This window comes from Centropristis striata, chromosome 23 (assembly GCF_030273125.1).
Source record: "Centropristis striata isolate RG_2023a ecotype Rhode Island chromosome 23, C.striata_1.0, whole genome shotgun sequence".
Classification (NCBI taxonomy): Eukaryota; Metazoa; Chordata; class Actinopteri; order Perciformes; family Serranidae; genus Centropristis; species Centropristis striata.
Window position 1 is genome coordinate 2,000,869 of NC_081539.1, and position 7,406 is coordinate 2,008,274.

At 38.3% G+C, this 7,406-nt stretch overlaps 1 protein-coding gene across 1 annotated transcript in view; it reads right to left on the minus strand.

The window, feature by feature from the left end:
• fars2 (phenylalanyl-tRNA synthetase 2, mitochondrial) overlaps positions 1 to 7,099 on the minus strand; it is a 116,965-nt gene extending 109,866 nt beyond the window's left edge. Inside the window, exon 1 of the mRNA XM_059326857.1 lies at positions 6,420 to 7,099. The gene's annotated coding sequence lies outside the window, so the exon portion shown is untranslated. The remainder of the gene's footprint in view (positions 1 to 6,419) is intronic.
• Between the last annotated feature and the right edge of the window lie 307 nt (positions 7,100 to 7,406).

Here is a 7,406-nt window from a genome sequence, read left to right on the forward strand (position 1 = left end):
CGAGCCGTCATCAGGAGAGAAGCAGAACAATGCGTATCCATGGCAATGTGTCAATAAAGTTATATGTATTGTATTATATAGCGTCCTTGGGTTTCTTGAAAGGCGCTACATACATTTAAGTTATAATTATATTATTATGAGGAAGAAACTGTGAAAACAGGTGTTATCGTCAGAGTTTGAATTTTCCGACGGTCCTTGAACGCATCAGAGGTTAAGAAGGTTTCAGCTATAGAAAGTGATCAAAATGAAGCTTAAACCAGTGAAATATATTCTACATGTATTCTCCAAGTGGAGAGGAAACCAGGATAGAGGAGACAAGGAGAGGTCCTTGAATGCATCATCTGTTCATTTGAAGAAGTGACCATAACCTGAGGTGTCTGACAGGTCTGCTCATCACTCCCCTAAAACAAACTAAAAACTTTTGGGGCTCTAGCTTCAGCTCTGCAGCCCCCAAAGACCCTCTGGAACTCTTTACAGGCCCAAACCCAAAATGCTTCCTCCTAGGATATTTTCAAAAAATTTTCTCAAGCAACATCTCTTCACAAAGGCTGTTGGACTCCTCTAACCCCCTGAACCCGTCATCAGGGCCCTATTTTGTAGTCATCATACTGTATTGTATTGTAAAGCGTCCTTGGCAGTGGTGTAGGACTCCAGATCAGTCTTGGTCTCAAGACCACTTTTTGAAAGTCTTGGTCTCGTCTCAGAATCGACTGCATTTTAACTCAGTCTTGTCTCGGCCTCCGACAAATCGCACTCTGGATTTTAATTCATTACTTGTTAATATCGTTACTGTGATTTTGCGTAAATCGTATTACTTCGAGTTCATCAAATAACATGACTCATATCATTTGACTCTGTCTCGAGCCCTCAAAGTCTTGGTCTTGTTTTGGTCTTGACCCCTTAAAGTCTTGGTCTTGTCTTGGTCTTGACCCCTTAAAAGTCTTGGTCTTGTCTTGGTCTCGACCCCTTAAAGTCTTGGTCTTGTTTTGGTCTTGACCCCTTAAAGTCTTGGTCTTGTTTTTGTCTTGACCCCTTAAAGTCTTGGTCTTGTCTTGGTCTCGACCCCTTAAAGTCTTGGTCTTGTTTTGGTCTTGACCCCTTAAAGTCTTGGTCTTGTCTTGGTCTGGACCCCTTAAAGTCTTGGTCTTGTCTTGGTCTGGACCCCTTAAAGTCTTGGTCTTGTCTTGGTCTGGACCCCTTAAAGTCTTGGTCTTGTCTTGGTCTCAACCCCTTAAAGTCTTGGACTTGTCTTGGTCTCGACCCCTTAAAGTCTTGGTCTTGTCTTGGTCTTGTCTTGGTCTTGTCTTGGTCTTGACCCCTTAAATCTTGGTCTTGTCTTGGTCTTGACCCCTCAAAGTCATGGTCTTGACTCGGTCTCGACTCCTCAAAGTCTTTATCTTGTCTTGGTCTTGATCCCTTAGAGTCTTGGTCTTGACCCCTTAAAGCCTTGGACTTGTCTTGGTCTTGTCTTGGTCTTGTCTTGGTCTTGACCCCTTAAAGTCTTGGTCTTGTCTTGGTCTCGACCCCTTAAAGTCTTGGTCTTGTCTTGGTCTCGACCCCTTAAAGTCTTGGTCTTGTCTTGGTCTGGACCCCTTAAAGTCTTGGTCTTGTCTTGGTCTCGACCCCTTAAAGTCTTGGTCTTGTTTTGGTCTCGACCCCTTAAAGTTTTGGTCTTGTCTCGGTCTCAACCCCTTAAAGTCTTGGACTTGTCTTGGTCTCGACCCCTTAAAGTCTTGGTCTTGTGTTGGTCTTGTCTTGGTCTTGTCTTGGTCTTGACCCCTTAAATCTTGGTCTTGTCTTGCTCTTGACCCCTCAAAGTCATGGTCTTGACTCGGTCTCGACTCCTCAAAGTCTTTATCTTGTCTTGGTCTTGATCCCTTAGAGTCTTGGTCTTGACCCCTTAAAGCCTTGGACTTGTCTTGGTCTTGTCTTGGTCTTGACCCCTTAAAGTCTTGGTCTTGTCTTGGTCTCGACCCCTTAAAGTCTTGGTCTTGTCTTGGTCTCGACCCCTTAAAGTCTTGGTCTTGTTTTGGTCTCGACCCCTTAAAGTTTTGGTCTTGTCTCGGTCTGGACCCCTTAAAGTCTTGGTCTTGTTTTGGTCTCGACCCCTTAAAGTTTTGGTCTTGTCTCGGTCTTGACCCCTTAAAGTCTTGGTCTTGTCTCAAGACTTTTAAGGGGTCAAGACCAAGACAAGACCAAGACTTTGAGGGGTCAACACTTAAAAGTCTTGGTCTTGTCTTGGCCTCGGTTTAAGTGGTCTAGACTACAACACTGGTCCTTGGGTTTCTTGAAAGGTGCTCTATAAATTTAAGTTATTATTATATTATTATTAACACATCGCCTAACTTTAAATTCCATCCACCTATTATTTTCTGGTTTCTGGTTGCAGGAGAAGCAGGGGAAACATAGTCCGGCTCCTCTTTGGGACCCGAGGCGATCTAGAACCTGTCCAACATGTCCTGGGTTTCCTCTAGACCTGGTACCAGTCGGACCTCCCCGAGTCACGAGGACTGTTTTTATCTCATTGTGAGGTTGAACGTTGAGCGGTCCGGTTCACCTCCCGTTCTTAGATCAAAAACCAAACCTGCTGTCGACGGTTGAACACATCTCCGTGTCCATTATGTGGGTTTTAATTTCCCCGAGACGTGGTCTGGAGGCTCGGAGTAAACACAGTCAGACTGAGAGACTCGGAGGTGACGTCTGGCGGCGGACGGTAATGAGAGGCGAAGGGCGAGTCGGAGCGCCGGACGCCTCGTCTCTTATTAATGAAAGCTAACGAAGGCTGCAGCTCTGATCTCCTCTCCTCCCTCCATCCATCCCTCGCTCATTCACAGAGACCCAGCTGGGTTAATTTAGACCACAGGCCCACATCCAACACTAATACATCTGTGTGTCTCATTACTGAAGCAGGAAGTTTCCTGATTACACAAACTGCTGTCAGAAGAGCTGCTGAGGCACTAAAACACTGAAGGAGAGATGAAATGCTGTTTACTTTGTGCTGTACATCAAATTAAACTGTTTCCAAGTGACGCTAGAAAAACATTTAACCTCCGACTGACTTTTTATTCTAGAGAAGACACCAACCGTGTTATTTTATGTAGTCAGGAAGGGGAAATATGACAAAATATACAAGTCTTTTATGATGATAACATGCCGTTTTTCTCATGCAGCATAAAGGTGTCATATTCACCTTCAATATATTAAAAACTAAGAGTAGAAAAAAAATTCTAAAAAGTCAGAAAAACTTTTCCAGCTGATCAAAAGGTTTTTTTTACTTATTAACCCCGCCAAAAATCATTAAATTTCTTATAAAATATTATAATTCTTTGAACTTGAAACTTGAAAGACCTTTAACAATAAAATTAATTAATATAAACTAATAAAGATAAAGAAAAAAAAGAAATTAACTTAAAGACCATAAAACAAAATAAATCAATAAAAACATAATGAGACAAAAAAACTGATAAAGTATACTATATATATATATATATATATATATACATATACAAAATTCTCTAAAAAGTCAGAAAAACATTCTCCAGCTTTGAATTCCTGAAAAAAATTTAAATAAATTTCAAACTTGAAAGACCTTCAACAATAAATAAATAAATAAATAGAAACAAAAAAATAAATATATTCATTCATTTTAAAAGCCATAAAACAAAAAAATAATCAATAAAAACATAATTGTCTACCAACATTTTTAAAATTAATTAAATGTAAGACTAAAAAAAAAGTATTAAAAAAGTCAGGGAAAAAAAAGTCAGCTTTAAATTTCTTTAAAAAGAGTGTAAATAAATTTCAAACTTGAAAGACCTTGAACACTAAATGAATTAATTAAAACGAAAAAAAAGAAAGATATTAATTTTATTGTTTGAAAACCATAAAACAAAATGAATCAATAAAAAATGAATAACCTACTAAATAATAATTTAATTAATTAATTATAATCATAATAATGTTAAAAAAATTTTTTAAATAGAAACAAAAATTCTCTAAAAAGTCAGAAAATCATCTTTTTTCAGCTTTGTGACAAGGACGTTTCCAGCTGGTCTTGTCGTGGTCTCGACCCCTTAAAGTCTTGGTCTTGACCCCTTAAAAGTCTTGGTCTTGTCTTGGTCTCGAGCCCTTAAAGTCTTGGTCTTGTCTTGGTCTTGACCTCTTAAAGTCTTGGTGTATATATATACACAATATATATATATATATATATATATACAAAATTCTCTAAAAAGTCAGAAAAACATTCTCCAGCTTTGAATTCCTGAAAAAAATTTAAATAAATTTCAAACTTGAAAGACCTTCAACAATAATTAAATAAATAGAAACAAAAATTCTCTAAAAAGTCAGAAAATCATCTTTTTTCAGCTTTGTGACGAGGACGTTTCCAGCTGATCCAAGAAGCATTTTACAAAAATCATTTAGCTGAAGACGGATGAGAATTTAGTCGTACGTGTGTGTCTGTGTGTGTGTGTGTGTGTGTGTGTGTGTGTGTGTGTGTGTCTCTGCAGGACTCTAACTTTGTCCCTATAAACACACAGATGTTCCCTCCAGTCTTTGACAGTGACCTCCTCCAGCTCTTCTGCTCCACATCAAAGCTCCGCTCACTCTCACTGCATTTACATTTTCCTGCCAATTAAAGTCGAGCTTGAGTTTGTTTACATCTGCTGCCGGATTCACTTTGCTCCCAGTGACATTAAACACCAAAATACCACCAAATAAAGCTGGAACCCCAGAGAGACGCAGGAAATATTCATCCAGAGAGGAAGAAAAAGATGAATGTTTGCACCGACATTCAGGGAAATTTAAAAGTTTTATATCAAATTATTTTTATTCATTTTTATTGATATTTGCATTGACATTCAGTGAAATTTAAACATTTTGTAACAAATTATTTTTATTTTTTATTTATTTTTATTGATATTTGCACTGACATCCAGGGAAATTTAAACATTTTGTAATAAATTATTCTTATTTTTTATTATTTTTTATTGATTTTTGCACCGACATCCAGGGAAATTTAAACATTTTGTAATAAATTATTCTTATTTTTTATTTTTTTTTATTGATATTTGCACCGACATCCAGGGAAATTTAAACATTTTGTATCAAATCAATCTTATTTTTATTTATATTTGCACTGACATTCAGGGAAATTGTAAACACTTTGTATCAAATCATTTTTATTTATTGATATTTGCACTGACATTCAGGGAAATTATTTTTATTTTTATTTTTAAATCCCAATATTTTCTTTAAAAAAATAAATGACTTTAAACTTCTTTAAACTTGAAAGACGTTTAAAATAAATGAATTAATAGAAACAAAGAAATAAGTATATTAATTAATCTAAAGACCATAAAACAAAATAAATCAATAAAAACAGAATTACCTATTAAAATTAAAAGATTTAATAAATTAAAAAATAAGACTGTAAAAAACCTTATAAAATAAGAAAATATACATATACATTGTAATTAAATGATTTTGAACTGCAAGTCACTGATATTTTATTCACAACTTTATCAACCTGCTGCACACCAAGCGCACACATGCCAACCACGTGCACGCCCACCACGTGCACACCAACTACATGCACGCCAACCTTGTGCACGGGAACCATGTGCACGCCAACTACGTGCACGCCAACCTTGTGCACGCCCACCACGTGCATGCGTGCGACAACCACGTGCACACCCACCATGTGCACACCAACTATGTGCACGCCAACCTTGTGCACGGCAACTACGTGCACGCCAACCTTGTGCACACCAACTACGTGCACGCTAACCATTTGGAAACCAACAATGTGCACGCCAACCTCGTGCATGACATCCATTTGCACACCAACTACGTGCATGCCAACCACGTGCACGTAGTTGGTGTGCACGTAGTTGATCAACCATTTGCACAGCAACCACGTGCACACCAACCATGTGGAAACCAACATTGTGCATGCCAACTACGTGCACGCCAACCATGCGCATGCCAACTATTTGCATGCCAACCACGTGCACGTAGTTCGTGTGCACGTAGTTGATCAACCATTTGCACAGCAACCATGTGGAAACCAACATTGTGCACGCCAACAATGTGCACGGCAACTACGTGCACGCCAACCATGTGCATGCCAACCATTTGCATGCCAACCATTTGCATGCCAACCATTTGCACGCCAACCACGTGCACGCCAACCACGTGCACGCCAACCATGTGGAAACCAACCACGTGCACGTACACACACATACAGCACTTTAACTAACGAATGCCGACTGATGCAGAAACAGAAATAAGGATCAATACGATGTTCAACACGGTGAAACATCATCATCAGCAGCAGACACACTCAGAGTTAGACACACACACACACACACACACACACACACACACACACACACACACACACACACACACACACACACCTGTCCTCCTCCTTGTGTGTGTGGTGGAGGGGGGCGGGCCGGTCCGGGTCAGGGGCTGATGTGTCCCAGACGGATTCTTCCGCTGGTCTGAACACGACGGGAGGAAGCGATCGATGAGGAGGAGGAGGAAGAGGAGGAGGATGAAGGGGGCGTCCGAGGAGTCGGAGGCCTTGATCCAGCCGGCAGAAAGGAGACAAGAGGAAAAACTCAATCTGCAGCTCACAGCGATGGTTCAACCACTGACTCACTAACTCGTGTCGACAGCCGACAGAATCTCTCTCCGTCCTCAACAACTTTATCTACGCAGAGATTATTTATTATATTTTATATTTCAGCTGAACCGTGTCAAACCTGCAGATTCTACCTCCAGATTTTCCATAATCAGCCCAACATTTAGAACATCTGGAGTCTGACTAATATGATTTTTGAGACTGATTTCAGAGGGAAAATTAATCAAATGTACATACATTATTATACAAATAAAGTATTATATTGTTAGTTAATTCTATAAATAAGATACAGCATCTCTTTTGGGTAATTTTGTGTCTTTTTGTAATAAATGTGTGTCTTTTTTAGTAATTTTGTTTATTTTTTGGTCATTTTGTGTCTTTTTGTAATAAATGTGTGTCTTTTTTAGTATTTTTGTTTATTTTTTGGTCATTTTGTGTCTTTTTGTAATAAATGTGTGTCTTTTTGTAATAAATGTGTGTCTTTTTTAGTAATTTTGTAAATTTTTTGGTCATTTTGTGTCTTTTTGTAATAAATGTGTGTCTTTTTTAGTAATTTTGTTTATTTTTTGGTCATTTTGTGTCTTTTTAAAATATTTTTTTGTAAAAAATTTGGAAAATTAATCAAATGTACATACATTATTATACAAATAAAGTATTATATTGTTAGTTAATTCTATAAATAAGACACAGCATCTAATAATAATGTTTGAGCTGCTGGTGACCACTCAGAGGTCAGAAACTGGCCTGCTGCAGGTTT